We start from the raw sequence: 22,503 nt of genomic DNA on the forward strand, positions 1-22,503 counted from the left end.
GCGGTGTTTCATTCTGTTGTGCATAGGGTCACTATGAGTCGGAACCAACTCAACGGCACCTAACAACAACAACAACACAAAGGAAGAGTCCCTGGTTGGTGCAAACAGTTAACATGCTCGGCTGCCAAGCAAAAGGATGGAGGTTCTAGTCCACCCAGACACACCTGGGAAGAAAGACATGGTGGTCTGCTTCCAAAAAATCAGCCACTGAAAACCCTATGGAGCAGTTCTACTCTGACATACATGGGGTCGCCATGTGTTGGAATCAATTTGGATGGCAACTGGTTAACACAAAGGAATCACATTTTTTAAGTTTATCTTTAAGGAGTGATACATGAGCATCTTTCCGAAAATAGACCAAAAGCTGTGTCCAATTGTAAAGAAACATTAACGACCATTCATATATCAATATCAAAAGGATCATTTGATATATCAACCAAAATATCAGGTAAAAAATATCAGGTATGTGTTATAAATATCCAATTATCTATATTTATAATAAGCACAACAAATAAAGTAAAAAAGGAACCTAGAAAGTACTTGTGATATGCTCAGACTTTGAGAACCTGATGTGATGAACTATACAAAGGCAAAGAAATGAGAATTCATTAAGAACTCTTCGTGCTTCATTAAAGCATTAAAATTTACCATCGATAGGAAGTTGCTATGCAATAGCACTGTCTCAGCTTTGATTCCTGGGTTGGCAGGACTCTGGGACATGGTGCCAAGATTGTCAACATGAAATGGTGCTGTACTGCAGAAGCACATGAGCCTCCAGGCTATCCAAAACTGGATGTTGCCTGGGAAACCGTCACTGCCTCCTGCAATAGCTGGAAGAGTTTGTACCTGAGGCAGTTTGGTTCCAGAATTCTCTAGCTCTGGCCCTTCTGCAGCTTCTGCACTCCTTACTGCTTGTCTGCCTTCTACCCACTGCCCTAATTTTATCTGATTCTGTGTGGTCCCTAACATCCAGGGGTTTTCCTGAATTTGATTCCCTCACTGCCTAGACAGATGTAACAAATTAATGACTGTAAAGTCGTTCGGTTTTATCCGCACATTGCTCTTTTTAAAGTTTGAGCCAATGTTTAAAAATCAGGGTATATCTGACATAAATCTATATTTACAGCCTTTTCTTTTGAGAATCTGGAATATCTAGCAAAAACGAGGGGTTGTATTTCCCCATGGAACAATCTGCTAGAGCAGAGTGGCTACTGCCTACTTAAATGGCTCTTAAGTTTACCACAATCCCCACTATTCCCTATTGTCTCCAACACTGAGACTATTAATTGTCATTAGCCACAATACTTTTGCTTCTGTCTTTTCCTTGTAGTAGAGAAGTAGGAAAACAAAAGATATAAGGAAAAATTTAAGAATTTCAAGAAAAATGTAAGGCAATGCATTTCTTGGAGGAAGTGAGGAATACATGTTTAGTATGCAAAATGAGTATACATACAAAGAATAGGACCGGCTCACTCTACTCATGTACATCTTTAATCTGGTTCCTACAGTCTTTTAGGAGCCCAGTGGCACCGTGTTTAAGAGCTTTGCTGCTAACCAACAAGTTAGCAGTTCGAATCCACCAGCTGCTCCTTGGAAACCCTGTGGGGCAGTTCTACTCTGTCCTACAGGGTCTCTATGAGTCAGAATTGACTCGATGGCAACAGCTGTTGATAGTCACTTGAATTTGCAACTCCGGTCTGGTCCTCAGGCTTCTGGGTGCTCTTAGAGTGTGCATTATGCTCTGCATTTACTCCCAGTCCTACCTTACAGCCCAGTTTCCTTAATCTGCCACTGCCTAGGGACCAGGACAGGCAGTCAGTCATGCATCTAAACATAAAGGTTCTGGGTGGTTCTCATTGTACCTCCTCATTTGCCTGCCTCATTATCTGCAAATTAGCTCATTTCTATAGACAGGCCATATAATTTTTCCTTTTAATTTAGCAATAAATGCTACATGTAACTATGTATTAACAAACTGTATTTATTAATTAGTACTATAGTTTTTTTTTTTTTTGGTTTATATATAATAATATATAGTATATAAAAAAAATTTCTTTTTATATAGTATACTATATATAGTATATACCTGGCCAACCGACTGGAAGAGATCCATATTTTTTTAATATTTTTATTGTGCTTTAAGTGAAAGTATACAAATCAAGTCAGTCTCTCATACAAAACCTTATATACACCTTGCTATATGCTCCTAGTTGCTCTCTCCCTAATGAGACAGCACATTCCTTCTCTCCACCTTGTATTTCTGTGTCCATTAAGCCAGCTCCTGTTCCCCTCGGCATTCACATCTCCCCTCCAAACGGGAGCTGCACACATAGTCTCATGTGTCTACTTGATCCAAGAAGCCCACCGCTCACCAGTATCAGTTTTTGTCTTATAGTCCAGTCCAATCCCTGTCTGAAGAGTTGGCTTTGGGAATGGTTCCTGTCTTGGGCTAACAGAAGGTCTGGGGACCATGACCTCCGGGGTCCCTCCAGTCTCAGTCGGAACATTGAGTCTGGTCTTTTTATGAGAATTTGAGGTCTGCATCCCACTACTCTCCTGCTCCTTCAGGGATTCTCTGTTGTGCTTGCTGTCATGCCAGTCATCACTTGCAGCTGGGCACCATCTAGTTCTTCTGGTCTCAAACTGATGTAGTCTCTAATTTATGTGCCCCATTCTGACTCTTGGGCTCATCATAATTACCTTGTGTCTTTGGTGTTCTTCATTCTCCTTTGCTCCACGTGGGTTGAGACCAGTTGTTGCATCTTAGATGGCTGCTTGCTAGAGCTTAAGACCCCAGACACCACTCTGAAAGAGATACATATTTGTGCCCATTCCAAAGAAAGGTAACCCAACAGGATGCAGAAATTATCGAACAATATTAATATCACATGCAAGTAAGCATTTGCTGAAGATAATTCAAGAATGGTTACAGCAATATATCAACAGGGAACAGCCAGAAATTCAAGCCAGATTCAGAAGAGGAAGTGGAACGAGAGATATCATTTCTGATGTCAGATGGATCTTGGCTGAAAGCAGAGAATACCGGAAAGATGTTTACCGGTGTTTTACTGACTATGCAAAGGTATTTGACTGTGTGGATCATAACAAAGTATGGATAACATTGTGAAGATACAAGAATTCCAGAACACTTAATTGTGCTGATGAGAAACCTCTGCATAGGCCAAGAGGCAGTTATTCGAACAGAACAAGGGGATACTGCGTGGTTTAAAGTCAAGAAAGGTGTGTGTCAGGGTTGTATCCTTTCACCATACTTATTCAATCTGTATGCTGGGTAGATAATTCAAGAAGCTGGACTATATGAAGAAGAATGCGGCATCAGGATTGAAAGAAGACTCATTAACAACCTGTGATATGCAGAGGATACAACCTTGCTTGCTGAAAGTAGAGGACTTGAAGCACTTACTGATTAAGATTAAAGACCTCAGTATGGATTACACCTCAACATAAAGAAAACAAAAATCCTCACAACTGGACCAATAAGCAACATCATGATAAATGGAGAAAATATTGAAGTTCTCAAGGATTTCATTTTACTTGGATCCACAATCAATGCCCATGGAAGCGCAGTCAAGAAATCAAAAGACAGATTACACTGGACAAATCTGCAAAAGACCTCTTTAAAGTGTTCAAAAGCAAAGATGTCACTTTGAGGGCTAAGGTGCACCTGACCCAAGCCATAGTATTTTCTATCGCCTCATATGCATGTGCAAGCTGGATAGCAAATAAAGAAGACATAAGAAGAATTGACACCTTTGAGTGACGGTGTTGGCTAAGAATATTGAATATACCATGGAGTGCCAGAAAAATGAACAGATCTGTCTTGAAAGAAGTACAGCTAAAATGCTCCTTAGAAGCAAAGATGCTGAGACTTCTTCTCAAGTACTTTGGACATGTTATCAGGTGTTATCTGGAGGAACCACTCCCTGGAGAAAGACATCATGCTTGGTAAAGTAGAGGTCAATGAAAAAGAGGAAGACCCTTAATGAGATAGGTTGACATAGTGGCTACAACAAAGGGCTCAAATATAGTGTCATGGATTGAATTATGTCCCCCCCCAAAATGTGTATCAATTTGTTTAGGCCATGATTCCCAGTATTATGTGGTTATCCTCCATTTTGTGATTGTAATTTCCTGTTGAGAGGATTAGGGTGGGATTGTACCACCACCCTTACTCAGGTCACCTCCCTGATCCAAGGTAAAGGGAATTTCCCTTGGGTGTGGCCTTCTACCAACTTTTATCTCTCAAGAGATAAAAGGAAAGGGAAGCAAGGAGAGAGTTGAGGACCTCATACCACCAAGAAAGCACCAGGAGCAGAACGTATCCTTTGGAAATGGGGTCCCTGCGCCTGAAAAGCTCCCCGACCAGAGGAAGATTGAGGACTAGGACCTTCCTCCAGAGCCAAAAGAGAGAGAGAAAGCCTTCCCCTGGAGCTGACGCCCGGAATTTGGACTTTTAGCCCACTTTACTGTGAAGAAATAAATTTCTCTTTGTTAAAGCCATCTGTTATAGCAGCACTAGATGACTAAGACACATAGCGACAATTTTAAGGATTGCACAGGACCAGTCAGTGTTTCATTCCATTGTACACAGGGTCACTACATATTGGAACTGACTCAGTGGCACCTAACAACAACAACATAGTAATTAGTAGAGTTATTTTTAAAAATATGGATATACTGGTTCAGTTACCTCCCTAATCATTTACTCTTCCTTATGATGGAAGTTATGTGTAGATTATACTATAACCATAAACTAATACAGTCAATAGTTTTTTATGAAAAAGGGAAGAAGAAAGGAAAAGGAACATAGCACTCTTATAAATTTTAACCATCATAGTGTCAATAGTTGGCTTCAGGCCTAGTGTTTTTTGCTCTATCTCCTCCCTCTCCGGTAATTCCTCCAGCCTACTGGGTCTTCATCTTGGAGACAAGGCAAAAGTTCATCTGCATTTTCTACAGTCTCTCTTTATACAAACTGACCATTTAAGAAATCCTAGGTTTACTAAAGACCTTGAATGTTGGGGCATTTTGGTCATGGGGGCTGCTCTAGTTCCACCTTCCACTTTGTACACCAAAAGACCAACAACCCCAAAATGGGGAAGTGGTGACTAGATGGCTTTGCCAGCATCTGCTTCTCCCCATAAGTAGGTGGGGATCTGCATGGCCAGGGGCTCTGACAGACTCCTCCAGAAGAACCGAAGCTGGAGGCAGTTCATTTGACCAGTTGGCGTCCAGTCAGTTTTGACCCATGACAACCTCATGTGCACAGAGTAGGACTACTCTATAGTGTTTCCATGGCTGTGACCCTTCGGAATCAGATGACCAGGTCTGTCTTCTGAGGTGCCTCTGGGTAGGTCTGAACCACCAACCTTTCATTAATAACCCAGTGCTTAACTGTTTGCTCCACCCAAGGACTCCTCAGTTCACTTAAGCAGGGGTCAAATGTCTCACTGATCAGGTTGGAAGGGGCTGTACGTGGGAGTGTAGCAAACAACCGGTTATTACCAAAATCTTATTAGATGAAGAGCAGGTTACTCTGGTGGTCTCTAGCTGGGGTCCTTCAGGGAAAAATCTTTTCAGGATCTACGTGGCACCCCTATGATCAAAACACCAAGAAAACAAAAGAGCTTTGACCTGTAGGTGGCAGACTGAGGACTAAATTAGTTTAAGTCTTTGTCCTAAATACTTCGGACAAATTGTTATGATAATGTCAGTGTTGGTGTGAATAAGCATGTTGGGTTGGTGGAAATGAAGTGGGGTTCTGGCAGCCCAGCACATCTGGTAGCATAGATAAGGGCCAAGAAGACACCTAAAAAAAAGAGACCCATAAAAGAGGAAGCCCTGAGCCACCTCTCCAGAGTGGTCTGAGGCCACAGGGACATGCTCTCCAGCTAGTAAGGCTGCTGCTCCCATCCGGGCCCACTGACAGAAGTGCTGTCTCTCTCCTGATAGGACAAAGATGACCAGCAGACCAGCAAGTGGCCAGCAGGAACTTCCAACTGCTTTCCTCTCCTCTTAGCAAGTGTGACAGTGCAGCATACATGCTGGCCCTCCTTCCTTCCTTCCTCTTCCGTCCTCCTCTGGACCAAGCAATGATGGGACATGACAGTAAGGAAATCCACCTTGCATGAGCGTGTAAGTGTGTATTCTTTGTCTTCAGACATCACCACAGTCACATCAGACTTGCAAACCGGGTCCTGGCCACTGGCCATCATGATACATCACTTATTCTTAAGAAATCCACTTAGAGAATTTATTCATACAAAACATTATTTGGGACTTTTCCACTTAAAGAACGAGTAAGCTCCTTCTCTAATTTTCCGTAACAAACTAAGCATATGACAGGCAAGGGTTACAGATTTTTCTCAGTCTATTTCCTTCTAAAATACAAGTCTGTGGTTAATCAAGTTCTGCAAATGACAGTTCCTCGTTCAGACGCCGTGGGCTAACATAAGAAATAATACCACACCCCCCGGCCCCAGGAGTATAAAAAAAAATAAAATTTTTTTTTTTTTTTTTAAGCGCTGAGAATAAGGTTTTAGGTAAGCTACGTCTGAGAAATTTTCCCAGGGTCCCAATTCTGATTCCACCAGACGTCAAGGGCTTCTGAGCCTGCCGTCAGTAGACACATCCCTGAACCCAAAGCAGTGACAGGTAAAGTGATGGATTTGGTGTCGTCAGCTTATCATCAGCCTTTGTTCCCTTGCAAGTAATAAATCAAAACAGCTGCCCTGACTGTCCCACAACGTTTTAATTTCCCTTTGCATCACCATGCTCTGTGTGGCACCACTGCCGGCTTGGGAGCCACTAGCGCCCTTCCAGGAGGCAGGGAGGTGTCTGGTGTTGGGGGTGGGCAAGGCGCAAGTGCAGGCAGGTGCAGGCTGGATCCCTTGCTATTTACTAGCTGACTGGCCTGGGGCAAAACTTGACCCCCCAGGAAGCCTGTTCCCTCTTTTCATGATCCTCATGAGGGTGGTTTTAAGGTAACAGCTAATGGATACATGATGCCTGGATATAAAGTAGACTCTCAACAAATGGTAGCAACAATTATTGTTGATTTTGTTAAAAATGTTATACACTGAACATGCTCAGAATAGTACACTCAGGAAGTGCTATTATTGATTCTTGTTATCTAAGGGAATCCCGATGCCTTGCCAATCTGGGATATTTGAGCCTCTCAGAGGTAATGCTGTGTTTTGCTGAACAAAAGGTGGAAGGGCTGGTGTTTTCAGGAAAAAATGGATATGATTCATCTGGTTAAATTCAGCCTATGAAAGGGAAGTAAAATTATAGGATCTGCTTCTTAGAAAGAGCGAAGACTGTAGGTTAGCGAATGGGCTGGAGGACGGAGAGAGCGTTAAGTGGGAAGATGAGGTAGAAGCCACAGCAGGATTCCAGATTTGAACTAAGGTAGAAGCTAAAAAAAAAATTTTTTTTTTTTTTTAGAAGCTGTAGTAGAGAGAAGTGAGCTAATCAGAGAGCTGTTGAGGAGAAGAATCTACTCTATTCATGGTCAAGGAAGGGGACGGGAGAGTCAAAGGTGATTTTGACTCAGAGTAACCCCATGTCACAGAGTAGAACAGCCCCATAGAGTTTTCTTGGCTGTAATTTACGGAAGAGGAGCCCTGGTAGCATAGTGATTAAGCACTCTGCTGCTAATTGAAAAGTCTGTGGCAGTTTGAACCCACCAGCCGCTCCACAGGAGAAAGATGTGGCATGGCAGTCTGCTTCTGTAAAGACTACAGCCTTGAAAACTGTATGCGACAGTTCTACCCTTGTCTTACGGGGTCGCTGAGAGTCAGGATCAACTTGACGGTAATAGGTTTGGTTTGGGTTTTTAATCTTTATGGAAGCAGATGGCCAGGCCTTTCTCCCCCAGCACTGCTGGGTGGGTTCAAACTGCCAACCTTTCAGTTAGCAGACAAGCTGTTGACCATTGTGCCACTGGGGCTCAATTAGGTAGTTATTGAAACCATTTACTGATAGAGTGAACAAGCTTGGAGAGTTACATGGTTAGTTTAGAATTTATTTTAAGTTGGATCTTTGCAAAGTCACAGTTTATTCGACCAGCAATGAAGAGACACTTCTTCATTCTTAGCTATTTTTGTCTTGTATTTTAAAATGAACCCATGATTTAACTAGCATACACCACCACGAATAAATACATATATAGAAAGTAAACACAATCTGAGTCTTTCTGATAACAGTATACAAAGTAACTGAGTCCACAGCTATGCAACACTCAGAAATCATGACTTAGAAAATACAATAATGGTGTATGATTCAAAGAATGACAAACATAGTAACTTACAGTGGTAAACACACAATTCAGAGAAGTGAATTTATAGTTCACCTAAATTTACCTGTAAGCTTATATATATAAAAAAACCCATTGCTGTCAACTCGATTCCAACTCATAGTGAGCGACCCGATAGCTTATATAAATATGTATTTATAGTTATCCATTTTCATATATTTAAATGTATTTTAGAGATTCAACAGCAAAATATATTAGGAAAGAAGTGTCCTAATGGGGAAATCGAAGGCAACAAAAAGTAACCAGTAATATTATTTTTGTAAATGATCATTTGGAAAAATATTTATAAGCCTATTTTACCACTAGAATGGAATAGTGATATACAATTAATTTATAAAACAAATGATGCAATTTGAGTCAGTCATATTTGCAAAACAAACATCCATACGAAAAAAAGTCTGACCAGAGGCCATGTTTCACAGTGCTATTTTCAGTCTATGTCATATTTTCAGTATTTTTCAAAATCCCTTTTCAGCAATAGAAGTGACACCCTGACATAAAGCCATTATTGCATTTCCAACATTGAACTAACAATTATCAGCTTCAGCACTTTTCCCTCCTGGACTGGGCCCCCGAACCAGAGGAGACTGTGTCTTATTCAGCCTTGTATCTGGGTGCCAAGCATTGTGCCTGGCCAGTACAGGTACTCGGTGAGTATCTACCTCAACAAGGATGAACAGCATAAAAAATATTAAGCCATGTCTGTATTACTGGATAAAACAACTTCATGTTCAAGAATTTAGCAATTAATACCATTTGAAAATACTAGAGTTTGTTCTTTGTATATGTAGTTTGAACATGTTTCAGGTACCTTTAAAAATAAAGAAAATATTGCACCCATAATCTCACCATACAAATGTATGAAGGGTTAACATTCTGGTTTTAGCAAAGAACGTGATCACTGTTAAAATGAATTTATAATGCCAATTCAAAGCATGCAGTGTTTGAAATATTCAGGTTTTTTAAAATGATAGTGTTGTTGATCGTGTCCTCCAAATAGATAAGTTGAAAGAGAGTTTTAAAAATTCAGGTCATGAAAGTGCAAAGAAAAGGCAGATTCTTCACCAGCCCCTGCTGGCTGGGAGAGATGGTGTGTTAGTACTCTCGGGCTGCCATAACAAAATGCCTCAAACTGGGAGCTTACAATAGAAATTGATTGTCTCACAGCTGTGGAGACTAGAAGTCCAAACCAGGGCATCTGCGAAGTCGATTCCTTCTGAGGGCTCTGAGAGAAAAACTGTCCCATGCCTCTCTCCCAGCCCCTGGTAGCTCCAGGTGTCCCTTGGCTCACAGCTTCAGGGTTACATGGCATCCTTCCTATCTCCTTGTCGCTGTATACCTTCTCCTCTTTTATAAGGACATTAGTTTTATAGGATCCGTGCCCACCCTCCTCCAGTATGACCTCAGGTTAACCTAACTAACATTTTCAAAGACCCTATTTCCATACAAGGTCACAGTCACAGGTACTGAAGTTAGGACCTCTACATATCTTTTGGGGGGACATGATTCCATCATAATAGATGGTGCTCCTAGCATTTTTCAGGTTTATGGATGAATCTTCTTAATTTATGTAGTTTGTGCTTACATGGGCTGAGGAAAGGGACATTTGTTGTAACTATTAAATAGCTAAATCATCTGATGACTTAATCTCTTGAAAAGAGATTATCAAAATTATGTGAACTGTGCTAAGTCATGTAAACAATGAAAAAAAATTTTGTTTTGTGATCTGCCAGATTTGGCCTTTTTTTTTTTTTTTTTTTGAAGTAGCCAGATACAGATTTGAACAGAAACACATACCAGCTGGCTGAAATGAGTGCATTTGTAAGTAAATATTTAGTGGGCTGATTTCTGGCCCTCTTACAGCACTCCGTGCCAAGAAGTTAAGAAAAATAACTATATTTCTTGAAATAAAAAATGTGGAAACTGACAGTGAACGTATAAAGATAAATCTAAATTAATTGGTGGCTGGAACTATTAATGAGCTGTTAATCTTAAAGCAACATTATTTTTGCCCTTATACTCAGAATATTTTTCACTATCAAATGAAAACATTTAGCTTCTCTGGGCTTAATTTCAAATAAATTATTAATTTGTAATGGCATATTAACATACATGAATAAAACCTAAAAGGCAAAACCTGAATCCTGATTAACTCCAGTTTTTTGCCTATTTTGCACGCACCTGCACTCCTGTGGCTGAAACAGACTAGAGAAAACCAAACAGCCACACCCAGCTCTCTCGATGCAAATGAGGGCTACAGCGTTAAGTGAGTCTTCTGTGGGGCTCAGTAATTATAGCCTGTCCGGTCTCCTAGAGGACTATTTCATACCTTCTTTCTCCTCAAACTTAAAGACCACCTTCCCAGTGATCACTCTCTGATGACCTTGACCTTACCAGGTATATCGCTGAGAAACTCGAAGCAATCAGGAAGAACCCCGCAAGTGATTCTTCCTGATTTTACCCATTTGTAGCATCATGTCACTATACTCAGTCTTCCCTGTGGGTTCTCTGGTTGAACTGTCCGTGCCCCTATCCAAGGCTGACCCCTCTCCTTGTGTACTGGATCCCAGGCATTTTGGCCAACTCAAGGACACTGCTCCAGCAATTCTCTCCTATTCCTCCTGCATCATGCTTTCCCCTGTTTCTGGGATCATTTTCAGCAGCACAGAAGCATGCAATTGTATTGCTCCCATCTTAAATGAAAAAAAAAGAAAAAAACTCTCTTAACGCCACTTCCACCTCCAGCTGACTTCCCATTCTCTGCTCTGCTTTATAGCAAAACTCCTCAAGAGGAGTTCGGTCTACAATTCTCCCATTCTCTTTGACTGCTCCACTCAGCCCGTGTCCCCAACACTCCATTAAAGTTACCAGTGTCCTGCACGTTGCTACAGCCAACGGTCAGTCATCCTACTTGATCTTTTAATTGCATCTGACAAAGCCAATTCCTCCTGCCTCCTTGAAACACTTTCTCCTCTTGGCTTTCAGGACTCCACACTCCTAGATTTCCTTCTACTTCACTGGCTGTTCCTTCTCTGTCTCCTTTACAGGTTCCTCCTCATCTCCCTAACCTCCTATTACCTGGAGTGCCCAGGGCTCAATTCCTGGACCTCCTGTCTTCTCTAGCTCTACTCTGTCCATTGGTGACAGCATCCAGCCTAGACCTCTCCCCTGAACTACAGACTTGTATATAAAAATGTCCATTCAACAGATCATCTCAATTTAGATGTGTAAAAGGAATCTCAAACTTAACAAGCTCCAAACTAAACATTTGACCTCCACCCTCCACACAAAACCTTTTTCTCCCAAATTTTCTCCATCTCAGTTAACAACAACTTCATCCTTCCTGTTGCTCAGGCCCAAAATCATGGAATCATCCTTCTCTCCTCTAGTTTTCTCACACCCCGTCTTCTCTCCACAGGCAGATTCTAGTACCTCTACTTTCGATCTATATACAGAATGAAACCACTATTCTTTCCATGGGTTAATACAACTCTAGTTCAAGCAATAACCCCTGCAATATCCAATAGCCTCCTAACTGGTCTCCCTGCTTCCACCCTTGCCTCATGTAGTCTACTCTCAACAGAACAGTAGGAGTGATCTTTTCTGCTCAAACCCCTCACAGTGGCTCGTATTTCAAAGTCCAAACCCTTTCAATGGCCCACTAGGCTATGACCTGTACCCTCCTTCGTTTCTGACTTTATCTCCTATAGCTCTCTGCCTTGTCCATTCTACTCTTGCCACACTTGCCTCTTTATTGTTCCCTCTGCTTGAACTTTGTTCCCATAGGCTTCCACATGACTTCCTCCATCATCTGAAGTTGCTTCAGAACTTTGCTCAGATGCCATCTTCTCAAGGAGGCCTTCTCCAGGTGGCCTTATTTACAATTCTAAGCCATAGCCCCTGCATCCTCTCCATTCAGCATTCATGTTCCTCTTCTCTTTTATCTAACACACTCTTTGTTTGTTTGTTTGTTTAATTGTCTGCCTCCCCCAACTCAAATGTAAATTCTGTAAGGGCAGTGGTTTTTAAAATGTTTTATTCACCGCTATATCCCCAACACCTAGGACAGTGCCTGCCACAATTTATTGAATGAAAGAATGAATGAATAGATGGGCCATAATTAATAACATAGATATCATTTATTATACAACTATTATGTACTTGGAATGAGTCCCTGAGTGGCATAGTTGGTTAAACACTCTGACTGCTCACCAAAGTTTGGCAGTTCGAATTCACCTAGAGGTGCCCCCAGAGAAAGTCCTGGTGATCTGCTTCCAAAACGCCACAGCCTTGAAAATCCCGTGGAGCAGCTCTACCCTGCACACGTGGGGCTGCCACGAGTCGGAGTCAGCTAGGTGGCAGCTGCCTTGGTGTTTTGGTTTCTGTTCCTAGAACTCTGCGTTTATTTTCTCATTTAATCCTCACATCTCTGTGTTGTTGCTATTGTTAGGTACCATTGAGTTGATTTTCAACTTACAGTGACCCCATGTGACAGAGCAGAGCTGCTCCTAGGGTTTCCAAGGCTGTAATCTTTATGGGAGCAGATCCCTAGGTCTTTCTCCCGTGGAGCCACTGGGTGGGTTTGAACCACCAACATCCTGAGAGCTTACTGTTGTACTCCGAGGGCTCCTTTCACATTTATGGAATGGCTGTTATCATCCCTGGAAACCCCGGTGGTGTACCGGTTAAGAGCTACAGCTACTGACCAAAACGTCGGCAGTTCCACTCTATCAGGCACTCCTTGGAAACTCTGTGGGCCAGTTCTACTGTCATACAGGGTCGCCATGAGGCAGAACTGACTCAACAGCAGTGGGTTTGGTTTTTTTTTGGGGGGGGGTATGATCATCACCATTTAACAGATGAGAAAATTGAGTCATAGGAGGGTTAAGTGACTTTGCCAAGGTCTGTAGCTATAAGTAACAGAATTAACTTTCAAACCCAAGTCTGTCCAGCCCCCAAGGCAAAGATTTGATGGTTCACCTCATTTCATAGCATTATAGCTCTGCAGTCACCACATCAAAAATCAACATCAAGATCTCCGAGTGGCCTCCACCTAAGCTACCGTGGAACACAGGCCTAGGTCAGTTATGGCGCCACACCACTGGGCCAGCTTCTCCTACCGCTTTTTTGGGGTCATTATGAGTAATGAGTTTTCTACACCATTTCAAATATTGGGAACAGTCTGCCTGATCCATTTACCAAAGACTTTCTGCAGTTTATTTAACATTTGTTCTAAATGGTGTTTGTATTTTTCCAGACAATAGCCTTTTATTTAAAAAATGAAGTAGAGTCTTTAAGAGGGAAAGAGGAGAGAATAAAATACTTCAGAGAGCTATTGAATGTCCCTATAGAATATTTCTGGCAGAGTACACAAGAAACTGATGACAGTGTCGCTTCTAGAAAGAAAAGAGGATTAAGGAAACAAGAAAGGGGGGGGACTTCTCACTCATACCATTTGTACCTTTTTTAATTTTGTACGATGCATATAAATGGCCTTTTTAAAATAAAGAAAACAATTTAAGCTAAAATTATTGGCGTATTGGAAAAATAACGGCAGTTTTCCCTGCCTGGCCTCCCACTAAGAAGGCATAGAAAATGATACAATTTGCAGTCAGAGACCTAAGTAATTTCCTGTTCCATGCATCTAGTTGATTAGTCATTATCAACTCTCTGGGCCTCAGTTTCACCACCTGAAAAAGGGAAGATACCATTTAAAGCATGTCTTACTCGATGAAAGGAGATCTGTGTGAGAAAGCACATTCTAAGCGTAAAACATTATACATGGGTTGTCATTAGCTTTTAGGAAAAAGTCAAGTTTGGTGGGTGAGAAGAAACCCAGCTTGCCAAATTGTGGTCATAAACAACTGTATTTTAAATTGAAAGATTTTAACCATTATTATCATTTGCGTTCTTACAGCTCCTCTGTTCTCTGGTCTTGTGATGACTACATGAATTTTTAGTAACCCTTCCCTAGATTATTCTTTCATTCTCTTGATGCATAGACTAGGTGAATCTGGAAAATTAAAAAGATTGACAACTCATTTATAGAACTGCTAGAATCAAGTAATGACAGATTCTCAAAGTTATGAAATAGACTCTTCTGAATTTAATATACTAAAGTTGTCCATGGGGTTCTAGACTGAAGCCCTGACTTGAAATACAGAAATGACTATATTAGAATTCATGGAAAATCACTTGATTTATGTATGGTGTTAAAACAAGAATCATCTTAAGCCAATAAGAGAAATTAAGCTTACTGAATATACAATTTGCAAATAGTGGTTTAACATTTCTACTAGGGAGTCAAAAATGTTCTGAAGATGAGAAATCTTTCACAGATTTTTATATTTCATTTTATCACTAGTAATTATACATTGCCATGGAAATGGGGCCAGAGCAGTGTTTTCATAATAACAATTTACCCTAAAACACAGCTTCTAGTCTGACCTTGCAGCTTGTTTCTCAAAACGGACTGCACATAGATTATTCTTCCTAAGACCCAAGGTGAACACTGTTTTTTACAAATTTAGCAAGGCTATTATTTTTTTTTTTATTATTGCTTGAGCCCCAGTGGTGCAGTGGCGGAAACCCTGGAGGTGTCGTGGTGAAAAGCTATGGCTGCTAACCAAAAGGTCAGCAGTTTGAATCCACCAGCTGCTCCTTGGAAACCATATGGGGCAGATCTACTCTGTCCTACAGGTTTGAGTTTTTTTTTTGTTGTTTGTATTGTTTGACCTAAAGGTCACTTTAGCAAGACCAGTTTCTTCAAGGCTCAAGGTTAAAATCTCAAAGCAATGGCGTGAGTGGGTCACCCCAACTCCACGGACCCTAGAAATCTGGATTTCAGGAAAATTGAAACTGTTCCTCAATGGCAATAGATGAGTGGATAAAAATGATGTGTAATGTGTAGAATCAATTTTTAAGTCACACATTGAGTAGTCAATGCAGTCAAGCAGAATGGCATTTTTTAAAGAAAAGACAATTCTGTCACTTTATAGGCTAGTTTACCTGTACTCTGCTGTTGTTAGGTGCTGTGGATATAGCATGTTATCAAAAAGACAAAAACTAAAAGGGCAGGGCAGGTAATTCAGGGCTGTTTTGCAATGTTATTCTTCTTCATTATTTTACCATTTCATAGAGAAATGCTGAATCCTAACATGTTCAAAACACACATAGAAGATTCAGTGTTTTGAAATAAACATTTTTAAAGCTACGTTTCTTCTTCTTTTTTTTTTTTTTTGATTCACTTCCTCACTCTCTTTCATCTTGGTATTTGAAGAGGAAGTGTAGGGGATTTCCTCCGGGGAGAATATCATTCCAAAGGAAAGAAAAAGCTTTTCTAATCAATCAGAAGACTTCTCTCTTTTTTAAGCATACTCTCCCCCTCCAGTTAGCTGCTGGTTTCAAATGTAACCCTAGAGGCGGAATCAAAGTTACCGTCCTGGCTCTGCCACTTACTGTGCAGCCATTTACATTAGGCCTCTGTTTCTGTAGCTGTGGAATGGGCTGTTCTTACACCCAGCAGGATGATGTGAGGATCAAGTGACAGGATTTTAAAGTGGTTTGTAAACTGCAATATATCACACAAAAGTGCAGGATTACAGAAAACCAAACCCATTGCCGTTTGGTTGATTCTGACTCATAGTGACCCTCTGGGACAGAGAAGAACTGCCCCATAGAGCTTCGAAGGCTGTAGTTGTTACAGAAACAGATTGCCACATCTTTCTCTCCAGAAGCTGCTGGTGGGTTTCAACTGCCGACCTTTTGGATAATAGCTGAGCCCTTAACCACTGCACGACCAGGGCTTATTGTCATTAAGTATTAATCAGAGAGGGGTGAAATCTTTCTCATCATCTTCCCGTTACTTTCTTCCCATTCTCACCATCTTTCTCTTCTTACACCCTCTAACAACTTTTTTAGCCTCGAACATACTACAAAGCTAGAGTAATAAGAGCCAAGGGTCTGGATTGTTAAAACCACGCAAGAGTCGATATCCGCTACACCCTAATTACTGAGAAAGGTAAAACGAAAACAAGCTCAAAGATGAACTCCAGGAAGATGCTTTTTTTTTTTTTTTTTTATTTACTTACCAATTCGTGTTTTCAGATTTGCCCAAAATTGACGCTTCGGTCATTACTCTTCCGCTTCCTAATGCAAGAAAGTAAATGCTGACTCGCGTCATTTGCCCCAGAGGCCACCGGAAATGGCATCTCCTCCCTAGAGGCTGGCTCACAAGTGAGCATCACCCAGAGAGGTTCACTGACTTACCTTGCAGCCCAGGCTCTCGGCTCTCCACGCTGGCCACGCTGACTGCGGCCCGGAAAGGAGTCGATCTAGGGAAGAAATCTAGACTAAACTGCACCAAAACCCGAGAGGTACATTTTAAGTCATCAGTTACTTTTATTAGTAAGTACTTTCCAGTTGCCCCATTTTATTTTAAACATTGGTTTTTACTTTCTCGAGTACTTACGGCCGGAGGGAATCGCTGGCCCAGCCCACTGCATACCACCCGGCTTCACTAAAGAGGCACTGTATTTTATAATAAGGATTAAAGTGATTGATAAACTGCTAAATTTCTAAAAATGTTCAGAAAGGATGTGAACTGGAGAAAGGATGTGAAGCCTCTCCTGTCAGTGTAATCTTGTATGTTGTGGTTGACCACAAAGGCTTGACAACCAGTTTTGACTGCCAGCTCTGCTTTTTATAAAATGGATGACTGGGGTGGATTGCTCGATCTTTCAACCTTAGTTTTCTTATTCATAAAATGGAGAAAAATAAAGTCCCTATTTCCTAGGGTTCCTAAGAGGAATAAATAGATAAGCAGGTAAAACCACAAACAATTGCAGTGTGTGGTACTGTTACTGTAATTAAAATAATTGTAAGTTAAATACCCCATTTAACAGGGAAACTTTAACCACTAAGTCCCATCCCCCAAGTCAGCTGAGTTGGCTCATACTAACAACAATTAACATTTGTAGAGCTTTGCGGAGAAGCCCTGGTGAGGTAAGTTAAGCACTGGGCTGCTAACTGAAAGATTAGCAGTTAGAACCCATAAGAAGAGCTCCGTAGTGTTTTTTGTTTTCTACAAGGAGAAGGAGCTGGCAATCTGCTCCCATAAAGATTACAGCCTAGAAAACCCTATGGAGTAGTTCTACTCTGTCACATGGGGTCACTACGAGTAGAAATCGACTCAACAGCACCTACCAACAACAGCAACATAGCTTCGTGGTATATACAGGGCATTTCATTCAACTACCGCAGTTAACCCTAAGGTAAGCAGTGCAGAGCTGTTGAATTATTTTGGGAACTGGAGGGTGAGGAAGAAGCCGAGAGTGAGGAGCAGATAACTAGGGCAGGGGAGAAGCTCTCCTGGACAAGGCGATAGACAGAGAAGCTCACAGGTCCAACCTGAGAGCCTAAGGGAGGGAAGCTGTGACTCAGGAAAAAAAAAAAACAAAAACCCCAACTCAGGAAAAGGCCTAGCTTAAGAAGCTGGTTTGTGTATCTGGGCGATAGAGCATTTTATTCTCTAGCAAAGATCCCTGTTCCCTCAGCTTCCTCACCCCTTGAACCTTGCCCTCATCCCTGTTCTAAGTCTTAGGGCTTGAAACTAGGGAAATCTCAGTCTCAATGCCAACATATGGGGAAGTGGGAACCCAGGTCTTCCTGATATTGCTACAAAATAGTGGGTGTAGGGACCAAGGCAGACAGAGGCTGGCTTTTAGAATCCCATTAAAAAAAAAAGAAAACCATGGAATATTATTGTACGTAGTACTCAGACGCTAAAGTTTTAATAACAATAGTAATAAAATAATGTAGCATTTTAAAAGGTCTTCTATGCAATCTCTTTAGAGGGGACATTTCTCCCATTTAAAGGATGAAAAACGAGGAGCACAGAAGTGAAGTGACCACTGAAGGTGGCAGAAACAGAACTCATACCCAGGCCTACTAATACACCCATGTTCCTGTCACTGGTTAAGTGGGCTTCTTCGGCCGCTCCTGCACTTGAATTTTCAGAGTCCAATCTGTTTATCAGTTGAAAGCCACCAGTCACTATGAGGTCCTAATCACCTTTCTTTTTCAACCATTAAAAAACAGAAGAAAACCAAACCCATTGCCCAGCAAGTCGATTCTGACACATAGTGACCCTATAGCACAGAGTAGAACTACCCCATAGGGTTTCCAAGGATTGGCTGGTGGATTCAAACTGCCAACTTTTTGGTTAGCAGGTGAGTGCTTATCCACTGGGCCACCAGGGCTCCTTTTCAACAATAAAACTTTTCAACAATGGGAATGTTTTATTCAACCGCTGGTTAGACTCTAGTCCACATAAGTATAAAATTTTTTTCAAACACAAATATAGCTTTTTGCAGCATTGAGTTGTCTGTTCACCCTTAGAAAGCCTAGTTAACTATCAGAGTGATGGAAACTGAACTGAGCGTCACATCTCCTTTGTTTTTTGAAAGAAAAATTGAAAGCTGTGCACAAAACATTTTTTGTTTTTCTCAAAAGAGAATAAAAAGGAAAACTACATGCAAATATTTCTTTCTAGATAAGATTATATTTTGCCCTTAATTTCAGCAAATTTTTATAACAGGTTAAAAGCTCAGGCTTCGGGGCCCTATTTCCTTCTAAAGAAACAAAACAAAACCTTAAATTTATCTAATCCATCAGAAGATTCATTGTCAACGATAGGCCATTCCTGTTTAAGGATACTTTCAAGCTCTGCGATTTATCAACAGGGCAAGCCTCCCCAACCCCTCCATTTAGTCATATCTGAGGTGGAAATAATAGTTCCTACCTCGCTGGTTTGTGAGAACAGAACAGGCCTGGCACAGAGTAAGTGTTCATTGAATGGCTGAATGCTAACTATTGTTATGCATAAGACACTGGGTGGTCAGGGTACAAGAATGGGCATGACACATCTCCTGCTTTCTAGGACTAATTAGGATGTACCCAAACTAAACCCATTGCCTCCCGTTGATTCCAACTCACAGCAACCCTATAGGACAGAGTAGAACTGCCGCATAGGATTTCCAAGGCTGTCATCTTTATGAAAGCAGACTGTCACATCTTTCTCTTGCGGAATGGCTGGTGGCTGGGTTCGAACTGCCAACCTTTCGGTTTGCAGCCGAGCGCTTTAACCACTGCGCAACCAGGTCTCCTTTAACTAGGATGTACTTAGGTAAACAGTCACATGAGTAGTTTAATTATAGAACAAAACAGAAAAAAAGAAACCAAGTGCTAAATAGAGACATCACGTCAGAGAAAGGAGAAATTATTCTGTCTGGAAGAACAGGGAAGGCTCCGTGACAGAACTGCCTTTTGAGCTGTGTCTTAAAGAAGGAACAGAATTTCAAAAAGTGGAAGGGGTTAGGGAGCATTCCAGGCTGAGTCACGTGAGCAAAGACACACACAGGTGAAAAAAGCCCGCTAGGCTTCCAGGCAGCCCATCTGTCATCAAACACACAGGTGTTGAAGAGCCCTGCAGAGGGAAGGATCACATTTTCCCCTAAAGGAGACGTTACAGAATGCAAAATGTTGGAGATAGGCTAGTATCTAGAATGAAAGTGAGATTTTATTTTTTTAATCTAGATGATAAAGTTTTATGTTAGAAGACACATGTAAATGAAAACTATATTGTTTTGGAAATAATGTTTTAATCGAAGTAAGACAAATGTTTTTAAAGATTAGGAGAAATTTGTCCAAAGTAATTAGCTATAAAACCTAGAACAGGTAAAATTGGTCAGTATCTACCGCTTCCTAAAATATATTAAAAGTCTCCCTTCTAAAGTGTATTTGAAAGAGCTATATCTTTATTTATTTGCTAAGAGATGGTTGAAGTATCCTAGCTTCAGGCTATATCATTCAAGGATTTTGCTGTCTCAGGAAGAGAGGAAGCAATCACAGTCATGAAAAATAAAAATGGCTTGATCCAAGTATGTGAGAAGCAGAGTTTATTTCTCCAGCCAATGTTGCATGCAGAAATTGCATAGCTGCTCTCTGAAAAATGCATGGGGAGAATATGCTGCCATCATTCCCATTGATGACCAATATTCTAGGATGAGAGCTCAAGGGTCACAGGAGAATTATTTTTGGAATTCAGCCACCATTTGATGGGAGGATAATTTGGTGTCTCTTAAGAATTTGGAAACCTTGGATGCGTGGTGTTTAAGTAAGTGCTACAGCTGCTAACCCAAAGGTCGGCAGTTTGAATCCACAAGGCGCTCCTTGGAAACTCTATGGGCAGTTCTACCCTGTCCTATAGGGTGGCTATAGTCAGAACTGACAGCAACAGGTTCTTAAGAAATCGTTAGTGTTATTATTCCTGTTTTGTTGATAAGGATTCTGAAGTCTAGAGGTTACAACGTAACCTGCCCTGGGAGAGCAGGATTTATATTTATACCCAGGGGGCTGACTTGGGCCTGGGTCTCAGCCTGTAGTCTTTATTGCCTCAACTCAGGATCATCCGCATACAAATGGCAATTGATAAGGGACTGGGTAACTGTGACCCTGGGGTGGGGAGGGGTGCTGTTAATAGTTATGCAAAACCAGAACTGTTTGGGGAGATAAGGACAGATGCCATGACTGACACCATGAGAGTGGATGAACTTACAAAGGGAAAGAATGTTGAAGAAGAAAGCCAACTAGTGGGCCTTAAGAAAGACCAATATTTGGGGAATTGGTAGAGGAAGAGAAACCCGCAAAGGGTGCTGGGGAAAGAGAAGTGGGAGACAGGGGGTCTCGGGCATTTGGGCAGAGTTTTTGAGAGGGGAGTGGTCCACAGTGCCCTGAGCCCAAGAGAACATTGCTGAAGCACTAAGAACCAAGAAGCGGACATTGAGTGAAACAACAAGGAAATTATTGGTGCTTTACTGAAAAACATTTCTTTGGTTTCGTGATGTTGGAAGCCAAATTAAAGTAAAACGAGGAGTGAGTGGGAGGTGAACACTCGGACACGGCCTGTGTAAACAACTCTTTAAAAAGTGGCCTTGAAGGGGAGTCAGAGATAGGACTGTGCTGGAGGTGGAGTCAGAAGTTTCCTTTCTTTTTCAAAGCAAGAAACTAGGGTGTGTTTAATGCGGAAAGGAAGGAGCCAGCCAGAGTGAGTGAGACTCAGAATATATAATTATCAGCTCTCCGGGGGGATACCCTGGAACAGAGTCGCTGAGGACGTGAGAGGATCCGCATCCAGAGCTCCAGGGCAACTTTACACCTAGAGAGGTATGCCTCTCCCTCTGCAGGAGCGCTGGGGGGTGGTTTGGAGGTTGGAGAGGGGAATCTGTGCAAGGTTCTGTCTGCATGTTTGTGTTTAGAGTCGGAGAGGTGAGGGGTTGCTGCTCTCGAGGTTTAAAAGTGTCTAAAATGTAGCAGTTCAGCGGTACAGTTCTCGCCTCGCATGTGGGAGACCCAGGTTCAGTTCTCAGCCAGTGCTCCTCAAGTGCAGCCACCACCAGTCTTGGGTGTTGCTGTGTTGCTGAAGAGGTTCCAGATTAAGACAGACTAGGAAGAAAGGCCTGGCAATCTAATTTCGAAAATGAGACAGTGAAAATCCCATGGATCACCATGGTCAGATTGCTGAGAGTCTGGGCTGACTTGGATGGCAGCTAACAACAAGGTGTAGCGGGGACTGTTCTGAGCCCTTGATATTCATTTACGTGATCTCCTTTCCTGTTCATTATTACTCCGTGGGAGTCCTGGTGGCACAGTGGTTAAGAGCACGGCTGCTAAGAAAATGTTGGCAGTTCGAACCCACTAGTCACTCTCATGGGAGCAAGATGTGGCAGTCTGCTCTCATAAAGGTAACAGCCTTGGAAACCCTATGGAGCAGTTCGACTCTGTCCTATAGGGTCACCATGAGTCAGAATCGACTTGATGGCGTGCGACAATTATTCAGTGACGTAGGTGATATCACCTGTTTTACAGCAGAGGCAATTGTGGCTCAGAATGGTAGGAACCCAGCTCAAGAGTACACAGCTGTTCAGGGGCAGGGTAGTCCAGGTCGGGGTCATTTCATTGTCTCATGGAAATGAAAGCCTGGTCACTGCCTTGCAGTATCTTTCAATTGTGGTAGAGCAGTAAAAGTAAGAGGATAGCAAATATAGTTTAAATAATGATTTAAGACCTAAGCTAAATGTGAGAAGTTTTCCATAGGCTATGCACGA

General features: G+C 41.7%; 1 protein-coding gene and 1 long non-coding RNA gene across 5 annotated transcripts in view; one reads left to right on the forward strand and one right to left on the reverse strand.

Annotated features, from left to right (window-relative positions):
- Positions 1-16,671, reverse strand: part of LOC126075350 (uncharacterized) — a 53,139-nt gene extending 36,468 nt beyond the window's left edge. Inside the window, exons 1-3 of the long non-coding RNA XR_007517189.1 lie at positions 16,607-16,671; positions 16,429-16,486; positions 2,701-2,805 (exon numbers count right to left, since the gene is read on the reverse strand). This is a non-coding gene — a long non-coding RNA (uncharacterized LOC126075350). The remainder of the gene's footprint in view (positions 1-2,700; positions 2,806-16,428; positions 16,487-16,606) is intronic.
- Positions 14,943-22,503, forward strand: part of PCED1B (PC-esterase domain containing 1B) — a 34,587-nt gene continuing 27,026 nt past the window's right edge. The window contains exon 1 of one of the 4 annotated variants that reach the window (XR_007517188.1): positions 14,943-21,562. The gene's annotated coding sequence lies outside the window, so the exon portion shown is untranslated. The remainder of the gene's footprint in view (positions 21,563-22,503) is intronic. The other 3 variants (XM_049882918.1, XM_049882919.1, XM_049882916.1) reach the window with 3 other exon arrangements.

Source organism: Elephas maximus, chromosome 4 (genome assembly GCF_024166365.1).
Source record: "Elephas maximus indicus isolate mEleMax1 chromosome 4, mEleMax1 primary haplotype, whole genome shotgun sequence".
Lineage (NCBI taxonomy): Eukaryota > Metazoa > Chordata > Mammalia > Proboscidea > Elephantidae > Elephas > Elephas maximus.